General features: G+C 31.2%; 1 long non-coding RNA gene across 3 annotated transcripts; it reads left to right on the top strand.

The window, feature by feature from the left end:
• The first annotated feature begins 1,558 nt into the window (after positions 1-1,558).
• LOC129290822 (uncharacterized) lies at positions 1,559-4,322 on the top strand. 3 transcript variants are annotated; one of them, XR_008588569.1, is made up of 2 exons: positions 1,559-1,785; positions 2,208-4,322. It is a non-coding gene; the product is annotated as an uncharacterized LOC129290822 (long non-coding RNA). The 3 variants fall into 3 exon arrangements; XR_008588567.1 differs by having other exon boundaries at positions 1,559-1,805; XR_008588568.1 differs by having other exon boundaries at positions 1,559-1,847.
• Positions 4,323-15,126: the final 10,804 nt, after the last annotated feature.

The raw sequence follows: 15,126 nt of genomic DNA, 5'->3' as shown, positions 1-15,126 counted from the left end.
TAAATATTAGTGTCAAATAGATTATATTTGAAATTTGTTTTTTATATATATATGTATATATATTCAATGCTTGTTATAAAATAACTATCAAATATATAAGTATATATTTGATGGTTATTCTAAAACAAGCGTCAAATATATAAAACTTGATAGTTATTATAAAATAAACGTCAAATATTTCTATTTTAAAATGCCATCTAGATCCATTTTCATTTGCAATGGACTCTTCTCCTACCACTCAAAACTCCCCCAGAAAGCTCCAAAATCACATTTCCAATTATTCCACTTCCATTTTGCACTCTACAATCACTACAAAAAAAAAAAATTGATTTAGAGACATATTTTAGAGATAGATCTTAATATGCCTCTATTAGACATGGAAATAGAGACGGATAATAAATTTGTTAAAAATGATTAACTTTTATTTTAGCGATGAATTTAGAGACGCATTAAATCGTCTTAGTAGTGTTAGTTTCTAAATTTGTCTCTAATTTAGATGAATTTTAGACAAAATTATTTATATTATTTTAAAATAATTTAGAGACCAATTTAGAGATGGACTATTAAATTTTTACATACATTTTTTATGTCATCTCTAAAATCGTCTCTATTATTTTGTTAGAGACGAATTTAGAGACACATTGATAGAAATATTTTTAATAATTAAATACAAACATTATTTGTAATGTAACGAGATGGACATGCTGAGTGTGTTGAAGTGTAATGCTCTAATTCGAACTTTGATCTAAACCTATATGTTTTGGGAGCTTGACCTTCAATGTGTTTTTACTCTAATTTTTTATGAATATTTTAAATCAAACCTCTAAATATACATATTACCTCATCCTATTCTATTTATAAGATCATTGGTTTTTAAATACAAGACCCTTTACAAAATTTAATAAATTCATGACACACTTTCAAAAGTGAAAAATACCCTTATTTCCTTCACCCTTGGTTTTCCATCCTCCTCATCTCCTCCTCCAAATTAACTATGCCTTGCGAAGGATTGTTACTTCAATCATTTGATTGATGCTACAAATTTAAAATATTTAATTTCATTTTAAAAAATATACATATTCTTTTTATAGTTATGAAAAGATATAATTATTCTTGAGGAGAAAAAAATCTCGTTGATATGTTATATAAATTCATTTTGCTCAGGAGGAGTTATACAGTCAACATTTATTTTCCAATTGCATGAGTACATGTATATTTGAAATTTTAATAAAGATTTAAAATGTTAGCATAATTGGAATTTGTCACAACATAAAGTATGAGAAATATATATATATATATATTGAACTGATTAGAAAGAGTTTCTTTGTATCGGAAAAACAAAGAGTATCTAAAATATAATTTAATTACTAAAAATATCTAACACACACATATATATTATATTTGTTTAAATAAATAAATTATTTTATCAACCTAATTGATGGATTCATGCCTTATCATTCCCCTATTAGTTTAAACAATTTTATATCTCCAAAACTTATCTAGATATGACAAATCTCAAAATAGATGTTCTACTAATATTTTATTTTTATTTTTAAAATACTTTATGAGTAAAAAAACCCTAGCTCCTCTCCGACGAAAATCTCTCCAGTGCCGCTCAATCACTCACTATCTCGCTCTCGCCTCTCTCTCTGTAAGGCTTTCCATTGCCGCTGTGAAACCCTCACGCGTTATCTCCTCTCCTTGCCATCGTTGGTGCTTTGCGACTTCTCCCTCAGTTTGTTGGTGTCTTCCTCTTCAACAAATCTGGTCGCGTCTTCTCCCTTGGTCAGTCACACACTAATACTGTACGCTCTTCTCCTTCACTTCAGCAGATCTTTTCATATGGGGTAATGTGTTTTTAGGTTAGATCTAGATGGCTACAATGTTTCGATGCATTTCTATTAGATTTCTTTGCTAAATCTATGGGATTTCATTCTGATTTCCTTACTCAATCTGGGGATTTCTTTGTGATTTATCTGCTAAATACTAAAGCCTAAGATGCGAATCCGAAAATGCAACAATGTCTTTTTGAAATCTTATGGGTCCAATGATTTATTTCTTATTTCAACCTATTCTTATTTCACGCTATTTCAACCTTTTGGAGTCATAATAACAAAACTTGTGATGCTGCGTGCAAAAAATCAGGTTTTTCTTGCCTTAATGACATTTGTTATTTGCCAGTGTCTCAGAATTATTTTCTGTTGCAGTTGATGTTCTCCTCTAAAGTACTTACCATTCTTGCAAGCTCTTCTCCAAATACAAGATGTTCCTGCTGCAGTTAATGCTTTACAGTTTTATTCTAATGCTCAGCCAAGAATAAGGTCTAGTTAGATTGTTAATTCAATCATAGTTTCATGTGCATTTGGTTTGGAAAAAATATCTATTCTCGGTATTTAATTTTGAAAATGCTACTTATTGGTTAGTTTTATTCCTAATACTTTACAGGACTTCACAAACCCAAATCTTCCTTCTAGTAAATTTTGCAAGGAAGATCTTTTACTATTATGTTCTTGTGTTTCTCTTTATATCTTGTTGCAAGTAAATTTTGCTCTTACCAGTTCTAACATTTTTTATACGTTATAGCTCATGATTTTCTCCTCTTAAACCATTCGATTCATCTTCTCCATTTTTGACACCCTCTAGCTTGGTGGCCACCTATTCTCTTCATACAAATGAAGGGGAAAGCTTTGGATTGAGAAAGGTGGAATAACAAAACTTTCCAACTTCGTAGCTAATCTGTTGTTAGTAAAATAATAACTAGTTTGAGATATTGGGTGCTCTTGAACACTAGCTTGTTTGATTTTGAGGTTGAAGATGCATAAAGTTACATTATGTAGTGATTTTTATAAAAGATGCTTGCCTGCTTGTATGTGTTGCATTAAACTACTCAAGTAAAAATGCAGAGTATGGCTTTATTCATGCTTGGATTTTTGTTTAAATGGATGTAGTATTTAAATATTACACACACATATATAATGCTTTCTTCTTTGACTGCTTAGGTTTATACATATACTTGTTTGCATTACGTTGATGTGAGCCTCTAATATGAATCATATGAAGAATGAGTAAAGCTAGCTAAGGTTGGAATTATTTTTCCTTTAAATCATAGCAAAGATGTAGAAAAGATTTGATGCTATTCATGATTTATTATCGTGTTGTGATGCTTCAAACTAAACATAGGATTATTTGTAACTTATAGACATGTCTATTTCGCATTGTCTTTGCATGAGAAACTCATCTTTGCTATAAATAACACATAAGAATTGATTTAAGTACGTGGCATGATCATTTGGCTTGGAATTCACATGAAAGACCTACCTTGTGACAAATATGCTTGATCCAAAGTTTGGGTTTCCTTTGCTTGTTACATATACTAAACTCTGTTTTAGTTTTAGGCTCTCAAAACCTATGTAGCATGGATTAAAAAAAGTAAACGTATCTGTATCCGATACGATATTTGTAGGATATTTCTGCATACGTATCTCATATTCTCACATCTGTGATATGATTTTTTTTTCAATAATTTTTTATTATGTCACTTAAAAACTTGAAAAAACACTTGATATTTTAATTAATTACTATAAATATTCTTATATTACTTTAGAAATTCTTGTTTAAAAATCAAAATACCTATACTTATATCATAAAATATTAAAATATATATTATAAATATCCTTGTACCCATATTCTAAAATTTTGAAAATTTGCTGTATCTCTGTATCATGCCGTATCGTATCAGATACTTGTACCCGTATCTATGCAACCTAGCTCAAAGCCCAAAAGAAATCATATGCCCCTGTTTTTTTCCCTGTTAAAACATGCAAGTCTCTATTTGCTTGACATTTAGGTTTTATTTTAGCAAGGCAAGCTGTCTCTATTGTGAGTTTGCATTAAGTTTGAAGTAATGGAACATTCACATTTACTTTATTATGGTTAGATGTAAATCATTTCCCATCAAATAAGGCTTTTGATTGATATATTGAATGTTCTAAGTTTCTTTTCTTTTTTTGTTGAGATGGAAGCTATTGTCTAAGAGGCACTTAAGAAGCATAGGCATTTGACTATATCTCTGGCCATGATGGAGTTGGAATGACATTCTCAACTTTTCTATTGGATAAGGAATCACGTACATTTGTTTATGTTGTAATTTTCATAAATATACAAGTTTGAAATGCTAATGTTTAATTATCTGTGGTTATAAGAGGATGTGAAAACGTGGGGGAGTAAGATTTACAATAATGTAAAAAATATATTGTTAACTTTAAGCTTCTATTGTGCTAATAACTTTTTATCAGTATTCTCATGGAATTGGTCTTTGGGAATACAGTTTTTTTTTTTTTTTTTTCAATTTTTGTTTGAATTTAGAGATGGATTTAGATATGAATTTTTTCGCGTCCGATTTTATGTTATTTTAGCGACGGATTTTCAGATAGATATATTCTATCTCTAATTCAATTACCATGACGGATTTAATTAAGAAATAGAGACGAATGTCTAAAAGTTAGCGACGAATGAGTGTCGTCTCTGAATTAGAGACTGCACCAAAAGTCGGTCTCTAAAATTTAGCATTGCCACTTCTAGTGATGACCTAAAATCCGTCTCAAAATCGGTCTCTAAAGGTTTAGAGAGAGATGTTTCCTTATTTAGCAACGGATTTTGTGTGCCTAAGTCCCGTTTTTTTTTTTTTGTTTTGTAGTGAATCGTTGGGTGCATGAGATTTAACTTGGTTTTGATCATGGGTTCCATTTCTCAATGTCGTGCTTGTGGGTTCTCCATTTCGTGCATCCAAGAGCTCCATTTCATGCTTATTGGTTTATTCTCGATTCCCTTTATTGTGAGTTTCTCTTAGTCTTCTTTGATTCATTTTTGGGTTTCAAATTAGTGTAAATCTGAATTGATTTTTCTCCTCCTTGATTTTCAGCAGTGTAAATTGTTTGTATGTGGTCTTCTTCTTCCTCCTTAGTGTAAATTCTACCCTCTCTTTCGTGTGACATTATTGTCTACTGATTGAAATTAGTAATTGAAATATTAATTTTTTGTTCTTTAAAGCTATTCTTGTGATTGGATGTATAACTTTTGGTTTTATGCTCTTTGTTAATTATAGAATGTTAAATCAAATCATCAATTATTCTTTAAGCCCAATATTCTGTTTCTCTCATACAAGCCTAATAGAGTCTACAAGTCACAGAAGGCCCAATCTGCTATTTAATTAAGTGTTGTGTTTCATATTCTTTCTTGTATATATCTATTTATTGTTTACTTACCATCTGGCATAATTACTTGTACCTAAGGTTTCAAACCTACTCTATAAATAGCAATACACAATTCAGAGGCATGTGTGCTGCTATTACACAAATACATTTCTTATTTTTCTTCTTGGTATCAGAGCCAAAAGATTCATCACCATGGTTGAACTTTCTCCCAAAACTTCAGCAACTTTCCTTGGCTCCACAGGGTCCATTTCTCAGTCATTATCTTTGCAAGCAACCTGCCAAAAAATGCTAGAGGTGTTAATGGGATGAATCAATTGTGCTGTCAAGTTGGATGGTACAAAATTTTTTAATATGGCAAACACATGTTCTACTTATTATCAAGGGGCATAAACTTGAAGAGTTCTTAAATGGAATAGTCAAATGTTGTCGCACCCGAAAAAATGCGACGCGGACGGCAGGCGAGCGGAGGTCCCGACCTTCTTGGCGGGAACCGCACGGAACGAGGAGTCGCCACCAAGATTTTGAGGGAAATCTCGGGAAACCGTTTAAAAAGAGGATAAGGGTGATCTGCGAAATCAGAGAATAGATTCGGGAGTCGGTTGAGTGTGGGGAAGGTGTTAGGCACCCCACAACACCCATTCGTCAGAACGGTTACCTAAAGTTTATTGTGCTCTATTAATATGGTTTTATAATTATTTTAATTATCTCTTTTATATTCATGTGTCTGATATAAAAATGATGATAATTGAGTGAGAAATGTTTATTTATTTACGAGGGAGGACGGACTTGACTCAGAATCTGACTCTGAGGCTTACGTATCCTGTGATGGGGATTAAAGTTCACGTAGTTCGGACTTAAAAGTTTGTTGGTGAAAATATTTTTTGAAGAGAAATTAATTAAAAATAATTCACCATTTTGCAAATAAAACAATTTCTGAAATTTTGATATGTGTGTTTTAAATTGCAAAAGGTAATTTAATTTTAATTATTTTCTTCATTTTTAAATTTTTGGAATAAAGAAAGAAAATGGTTTAAAATTATTTTTCTTTATGTTTTATGATTGGGAATTTTAATTGCAGTACCTATAGAACCTTATTGATTATACGATAATGCAATTGCTCTAAATATCTGCGGAGATTTTGAAATCTCACACGATAAAAGAGTTTGGCAATTTAATTTATTTATTTATATTCTTATGTACATTTTTAAGTGTTAATAATAAATTTTTTAGCATGTAGATACATGTTTTGAAAAATTTTAATCAACATACCTGTAAAGCCTTATTGATTTATACGGTAATATGATTATCCTAAATATCTGCGAAAATTTTAAAATCTCACACGATAAAGGAATTAAATTTAAATACATCTTTAATTTAATTAATTTAATATATAATTTATATACATATATTTTAAAAAGTTTAATCGTTATATCTGCAGAGTCTTATTGACTCACACGATAATACTATTATCTTATAAGTCTACAGAGATTCAAAAATCTCACATGACTGGAAGATATAATCGGTAAATATGGTTACAATTTAAATACATTAATTTGGATAATTAAGTTTCTTAAATTGTATATTATATGAAAAATCACTTTTCTATAAAAGTTAAAAATCACTATATCTGCGAGGACTTATTATCCCACACGATAATGTGATTAGTTTAAGTTCCTATGAAGATCCTTAAAATCTCACATGGAACTTAAATAAATTATTAATTTGGATTATAAAAGGACAGTTAATTTTAACACATAAGTTTTGCTCTCATATATCCGAAATCTTATTGATTTACATGATACGAGATTGCTTTAAATGTCTGCGGAAATTTTTTAAAATCTCACACGACAAGTAAGTGATTAGAAACCAATTTTCTCTTACTTATTTCATGTTTTTTTTTCAATTGGGTAATAATCAAAGTTTCTCTCCTCCTCCTTTTATAAAATAGGCTCTTCATAATAATTGAAATCGTACATGCGATCATCCTAGAAAGTGTCATACAATATGAGTGTAATATTATTGACAATTAAAGGACTTTAGGACTAATGGAAATGAAAAAACATGCCCACACATATTAATACGCCCTTTCATGCTAAACACATATTTAAAACCCTGCCTAATAATTGCACTAACTCTTTCTTTATTTGAAATGAGATTATGCCTAAAATTGCATTAAGCTTAGTTATGATAGCAAACAAAATTATTATTTGCAATCTCTTTATCCTTCTTTTTCATACTCTCTCTTTTTTTATTTTTTAAGAAAAAGACAATTACATTGATTTTTACTTAAGAACTAAAAAATGAGGGACATGTATTTAAACATGAAATTTGTTTGGAAATTAATAAACTGAAATCAAAACGAGAGTTTCAAATTTTTAAACAAGCAGACTACTAACCCTGTGTGTAGCACGTCTCAGCTTTGTCTCACCAGTCCAGCAGATTACTCTCTTTTTGATCTCGTTTCCTCTTTCTCTCTGTCCTGGTTTCCAGCTTTCACATTCCTTCTGCGCACATTCTCATTCAGTCTCTTTTTTTTTTCAGTTTTCACGTCCAGCTCTCTTCTCCCTCCTCCTCCTGTGTGTAGCACGTCTCAGCTTCGTCTCCTCTCGGCTTACTCAGTTCCTGTTTTTCCAGAAAAAGACTCGCCTCTCTCGGTCTCTTGCTCCTCCTCTCTTGCCTCTGTTTCGCCTCTCGCCGTCCCTCAGTCTCTTTTTTTCGTTCAACTTTTGGTCTCCCTCTTCTCCTTCTCAACTTTTCCAGAAAGAAAAGCTTCTCCGTCACCTCCTCTCTTGCCTCTGTTTTCACCTTTCGTTCCTCTCTCTCTCCTCTGTTTTTTCTCAGGTTTTTTTTTCTTCTTTTCTTGCTCTGTTTTTCAACGTTTTCTGTCTTTTCTTCACTGTCACTGCCTTCAGTTTTTTTTTTGCTTTCTTGCTCTATTTTTCCAGCCCCTTTCGGTCCCCCTTGTTCTCTGCTGTGACCTCCCTTTTATACTCTCTCTTTTCCAGTTTTCCTCACTTCCCTTTTTTCCTCTTCATGCATTTTATTCGTGCTCTGTTTTTTAGCATGTTTTTCGTGCATGCGTGTGCTTGCTTTCTGCGCTGGTCTTTCGTGTTTCTGCTGCTCTGCTTCTTCTTTTTTCTTATTTTCAACTGCGTTTTCTGCGTGTGCCATGCTTTCCGTTTCCTTTTCCATTTACTGTATGCTTCTCGCTGTTCCATGCATGTTTCTGTTTTTGCTGTGCGTGCTTCCTTTCTTCTCTGCTCTGGTTTCTGTTCACATGTTTACGTGCATGCGAGACTGATCTTTTTGGCTTTCTCTCTTCTTCCTTTTTCTTTTGTTTTGTGCTTGCTTCTCTGGTATGCTTCTGCGTAACTGTTGCGTGTTTCTGCTCGTGTTTCTGTTTTCTTTCCTCCCTGATCAGCACTGAAGACGTCTGCTATTAGCTGTGGTGAAAGGCTGTGCGTTTCACCACAGCCTTATATATTTTTTTGAATTAATGTCTTTTTTTTAGATTAAGGTTATATTTTTAATTTTAATGCAAAATAAGATTTAAGGATAGAAAAGTTAATTCCCTTTACACTTAATTATTTTTTTTAAATATTTGAGATAATTTGGGAGAGATTTTAAAAGATTTAAATAAGACTTTTTTATTTTAATGAGCTAAAAGAAATAAAATCCTAATCAAAAAGATAAAATTAAGCCCTATCAATTAAATTAGATTTTTTTGTTTTGAAAATATAATCTTAAAAGGATTAAATTTATATTTTGCATTTTTATATTTTTTTTGGTTACTTATTTTTATTTTTGTTAAATTTAAAAAATGCCTGGACAAAATACGGTGTTCACAAATGTCCACCTCAATTTATTATCGATAATGATGTTGCATAGATTAACCCAAAATTTAAAGATTGGGTAGCATTAGATCAACTTTTTTTTTGGTTGGTTATTAAATACTATGATGCTCGATGTGTCATCATAGATGACTAATGTATCTTCCTCAGCTGGACTATGGGAATTAGCTTGTCGATTGGCTAGAGCTTAAACAAAAGCTAGGGTTCTAATGTTAAAAGCTAACTTACAGTGTACCAAGAACGGAACCATAAAGATGGTTGACTCTCTAGCCAAAATGAAGAACATAGCTGAACAACGTACCATAATTGGTAATCTTGTACCTCTTCATGATTTAATTCTTCAAGTTTTAGCTGGGCATGATTCTAATTATATTCCTATTATAGTTCAACCAAGTCGAAAGTTGAGGAACTCACTTGGACTAAACTTCAAGCTGAATTACTTACTTATGAGAGTTGCCAAGATCAATTACAACAATTTTCTCAACTGTCTATTTCCACCAATCTTGTTAACTATGCTAGTTTAGAATCTTTCCCTGCATGTAATTGGCATGGAGGATGTAATTTTTGTGGTTCTAGGGGTTGAGGATGATCTAGATAAGGCTTTAATGGAAGAGGTTCAAAGAACAATGATTGCCCACAGTGTCATTCGTGTGAAAAGTTTGGTCACAAGATTGAAAATTGTTTTTATCATTACAACAAAACTTTTGTTTGACCTAGTTAGAGGCAACAACAGTAGTCAAATGTTCATGGTTCAAATTCTAGAGCTAATACTGAACTTAATACTGCATTCTAGGCTACACCTGAGACAGTTAGTGATGATGTTTGGTATCTAAATAGTGGAGCAAATAGTCATGTTACCAATGATGTCACCCGTCTTGACAATCCTATTGATCCTAGTGGTAAGATGAACATTATTGTGGGTAATGGCAACAAAATTGGTGTTGAAAAGATTGGCTTAACTTAAATCCAATTTAAAAATCAAAAACTTGTTAAGCTGAACAATATTCTCTACTATCTAAATATCAAAAAGAATTTATTGAGTGTCTAAAAGGTGGCTGATGATAATAATGCCGATATTATATTTAACAAAAATGTTGTTTCTATGAAGGATCAAGCAATAAGGGTGATAGTGTTACAAGGCAAACCTAATGATGGTGGCATGTTTCATATTTATGGGAAGAGAACGGTGAAGATGTGAAGCTAGTTTTTATTACTATTGAAGAAGCTAATTTATCACTAATTAATGATTTACTTTCTAAGAAAGTGTTATGACATTGTAGACTAGGACATCGTAATCCTAGGGTGTCAAATAGGATTGTTAGTGATTGTAATCTCAAAGTTTCAAGGAATAAGACATTTTTTGTGAATCATGCAAATATGGAAAGTTACATGCTTTACCATTTAAAGTTTTTGTTTTACATGCAACTAAGCCAATAGATTTGATTCATATAGACTTATGGGGTCCATCTCCTATAGTTTATATGAATGGTTTCAGATACTATATCATGTTTGTTGATGATTTCAGGCGCTATTCCTGGGTTTTTCCTTTAAAATCTAAGGATGAGGCCCTAAGCACTTTTATACACTCCAAAAAATTTGGTTGAAAATCAATTTGATAGCAAAATCAAAATGATTTAAAGTGATTAGGGAGGAGAATATAAAAGCTTCACTAAAGAATTACAAGAGTTAGGAATTCAATTCATACACTCATGTCCACATACTTCCTCTTAAAATGGAAGAGTTGAAAGGAAATACAGACACATTGTGGAAGTGGGACTAACCGTATTGGCTTAAGCCAAAATGCCCTTGTTTTATAAGTGGGAAGCTTTTAGCATTGCTAAAGATCTAATTAACATACTACCCTCTACTGTTCTATGTGGTATTACACCTCCTTTTTGGTAAACATCCTGACTATGACAGACTCAAGGATTGTGGTTCAACTTGCTATCCCTGTCTTTGTCCTTATAATCAACATAAACTTTAATTTAGATCCACAAAATGTGTATTTATTAGATATTGATGCTCACAATTATGTAACAAATTCCGCAAGTGTACGGGTTGTAAAAATAGTATGTAATAAATCAAGTTCGATCCCACAAAGAATCAAATTAATTGATAATAAGGCAATAAATTCTCCATTTTATTTAAGTCAAGCAAAACAAAATTTGGATTTGATATTTGCAAAATAAGAAATTGAAATTATATGAATGCACTAAAATTAAAATTCCAACAATCACAAACAATCAAGGCAACCTAGGGTGGCTAATCCCTTTTTAATTCATAGAGCATGTAATTACCCAAATAAATTTACTTAATATTAATTTGTTAATCTAGAATATTGATAGGAATAATTATCTTTTGATTAATTACACCCCTCTTTTGAATTAATGTGCTATTCTTAACACAATTACCCAAGAGGCAAAAATGTATAAATCCACTCTAATGTGATTATATGGGTCTAATAGGTATATTCCTATCCTATTGGAAAATTAGAATAAATTCTAATCCCACATTATTTAATTTAATGATCAAATTTAGATTTTCCTCTTCTAAGGCAAAACCTAAACCTCACAAATTCACACTCAATGGTGATTAAGCATTAAGTAGACAAATAAGTACAAGATTAAGTAAACAAAACTAATATTAAGCTCAAATAAATGGTTTAAACATGCTTTAATTCAAGAATCAATTTATAGCTACCTAGATTGAAAGAGAATCAGACACACATGGCTTCCATGACAACAAAATCAATAATATATACATCAAAGTAAAGAGAAGAAGGAGAAGAAAAGCTTAATTAGAGCAATATTGAGCGAAACCCTTGATTTTTTACTAAACTCAAGTTTCTCCAACCCTTCTTTGGCTCTTTTCCCTCTTCCTGGACATTCTGCAGCTGCTGGAGGTGAAGAATGCATGAAAATGAGGTGCTTAAGCCCTAAAAGTTCACTAACAATCAAAATTGTGTGTTTTACTAAAATTATGTTTCGCTATAGCAAAACGCATTTTCATTGCAGTGAATATGACCTGTTCAGATTTTCTTTTTAGATTTAATTTATTTGACTTGGGCTCCAAAATTTACTTCTTTGGGCCCTAAATTGGGCCTCCCTACATGCATAAAACCCAAAATTAATGCTAGAATTGGTCACTAACTTTTAACACATTTCTAAGCCCATTTTCACACATATTCATTCACTTAATCATATTTTTGCTAACAAAATTCAAATAAATGACTTTTAACTACATTAAAAACTCTAATAAATTCAATAAAATATTGAAAGTCATCAGATACAATAGTGCCCACAAAGGTTATAAATGTCTTAGTCCTACGGGAAGACTATATATATCTAGACATGTTGTATTTAATGAGTTTGATTTTTCCTTTGCTATAGGATTTATAAATAAAAGAAGCATACCTGAAGAGCATGTTGTACATCCTGGAGCTTTCTTATTTCTCTTCTTGGAATTAGATTTAGGATTATATGAAAATTATTTTACAGTTTGAATCTCCTGGTTTAGTTGGATATTATATGATTTTGTTAAAATTTTGCTTCCCTTGTTGTTATGGTGGTGATAATTTTGTTTTTTTGATAGCTTGATAAGGTATGATTGACTTATGTTAGATTTTTAAGATGAAAGTTTATTCTTAGGATAGGGCATAAAGCCTGAGAAATACTCATTTTTATGTTGTTATGCTATAGAATTTGTTTTAATTGTTGCTGGGTAATTTGATTTCATAGAATTAGCTAATTTATAACTTGCAAGATTAAATTCTAGTTTTAAGAGAGGGCATATAGTTTGGGAAACTCTGGTTTTTAAGTCATTATGCTAACAAAATCTTTTCAATGGCTAGCATATAAAAGAATTTATTGCTAGAATTATTTTGTAAGGCAAAATATTTATTATATTAGGTTAGTGACTAATGACTATAAAAATCACTGTAAAAGGGGGTGAATTGGGTTAATTAAAATTTAAAACAAATAATGTAGAAATAAAGATAATTAAGGAATGATATCACTAGATAAAGCTGAGTAAAGAGAAAAGAAGCTTTATACAAAGAGTTTATCCTAATTTAGCTATCCACTTAAGCCTACGTCCAGTCCCCAAGGCACTTTTGAGATTTTTCATTATATCCACTAAGATTAAACCGAGCTTTTGGTTGCCACAGTATAGCATAGACTTTTTACTAAGTCTGAAACTCTTTCCCTTGTAAAGATGATCGTAAATCTCTTTAAGCTTCCTGAGCTTAAGTTTCTCTATTTTAGATATGAAAAATAGGGATATTTAGAAAGTGAGATTCGAAGAGATGCCTGAAGTTGTGTTTAAAAGAAATTCAAAAATGATTAAAGAACTAACACAAGTCATAAAAAGTGAAAGGAATATGTTGAGAGTGAGGTTCGAAGAGACGCAGAATCAATCAAAAAATAGAGCATGAATCTTCATGTATATTCTAGAATGAATGTGCTTGTTTTGAAATAGTGAAGAACAAAATAGTTAGAAGCAAAATTGGCTCTTCCGGAATATCACTTAATTAATAAGTTACATATTTGAAGAACTGAAATTTTGAGAATAAGGGAAGCTTTCCTAAATATGAGTTACATATTCTGAATAACTGAATGTATTTTGGAATAAGGCAATGGGTTTTTGAATGAGAGGTTTGGTCTAAAATAATGACAAGGGGGAGAATAGCTTAAGGCATAGACTATTTCGGAATAAGTGGGCTTATTTCCGAAATAAGGAACATTTGAATGTGTAATACATATTTAAGCTTTTGAGTTTCTTAACTATTTGGGAATAAGGGATGATAAAAGAGCATTACAAGTTTAATCCTAATCAAATTTGTGTTAAAAGGATTTTAAAAGGGTTATAGAATAAACACAACATTTAGAAGTTGAAAGAATTGAATAAGGAAAGAGAATTGAAGAGATCGAGTATGAGTATGTGAAACATAGCATGTAAATTGATGCTTATATTGAAATAAGTGAGCTTATTCCTAAATATGACTACTTATTCCTAACACATTACCTTACACTTTAATCATCAAATTTAGTCATTTACATTCTCATTACACCTCTTAAGCATAAATTTAGCCTTTAATCACTCTAATCATTATTAATTATTTTCCAACAAGCCTAGGGTTTCAGATTTAAGCATCTCATAGTCATAAACATAATAAATTCACCTAAATAACACCTATTTAACCTCAAACAAGTCCTTAAATTTGAACCCAATGACTGGTACCCTCAAACTACTGAAAACCCCTAACCTTACTCCCACATAAAACTAGCTCAAAGAGTGGTTTAAAAATGTAGAGAAGAGATTATGAAAAGTTACCTTAGTGATTAGTGGCCCAAAAACGTGTTCATTATGTGCCCTTGATGAAAATCTAGCAAAGCTCTTAAAAATCACCCAAACCCTTTGATTTCTCCTCTTTCCTTTTTGTCTTTCAAATAGAATTAACTATGCAAAATTCAAGCTGTGCATCGCGGCGAACACCTCATGTGTCGTTACACATGGCACAGATCCAAAATTCCTACATAGACCCACAATATTGGACCCAATCTAGCCCAATACCTATTTTGGACTCCTAAATAACTCTCATGCATGATCCTATGTCCAATTTTAATCATAATTAAATACATAAATATTTGATCAACTCAATCACAATTAAATCCTCAATTAAATTTCTAAATAAAATCATGATGTTATAGCTTAGCCTAAATTATTGATTTGTTGGAAAGTAAATCATTCTACTTGATCTATGGAAGTTTAATTAATTTGAATTCATTTGCGCAAAGTATGGGGTTGATCCTAATCATATCCATGTTTCATCAAGAACAATTTTATATAATAATAACAAATAATGATAAATATTATATAAATAAAGTGATATCTTTATTTGGTCCCCCACTCTAATTAACCTTCTTATCACTAAACTCTCCTCATATCCTAATTATAAGATAAAGTTAACTAATTTTATGGTTCATAAGGAGTAAAGTTAATATTTTGAACTAATAGAAAAATACTACTCCATCTAGTCTTTATTATAGGATGTATTCTAGTTT

Source organism: Prosopis cineraria, unplaced genomic scaffold, assembly GCF_029017545.1.
Source record: "Prosopis cineraria cultivar Desert tree isolate PC_DT_omini unplaced genomic scaffold, ASM2901754v1 PC13, whole genome shotgun sequence".
In the NCBI taxonomy this organism is placed as follows: domain Eukaryota; kingdom Viridiplantae; phylum Streptophyta; class Magnoliopsida; order Fabales; family Fabaceae; genus Prosopis; species Prosopis cineraria.
This window is presented reverse-complemented; position numbering and strand designations above follow the sequence as displayed.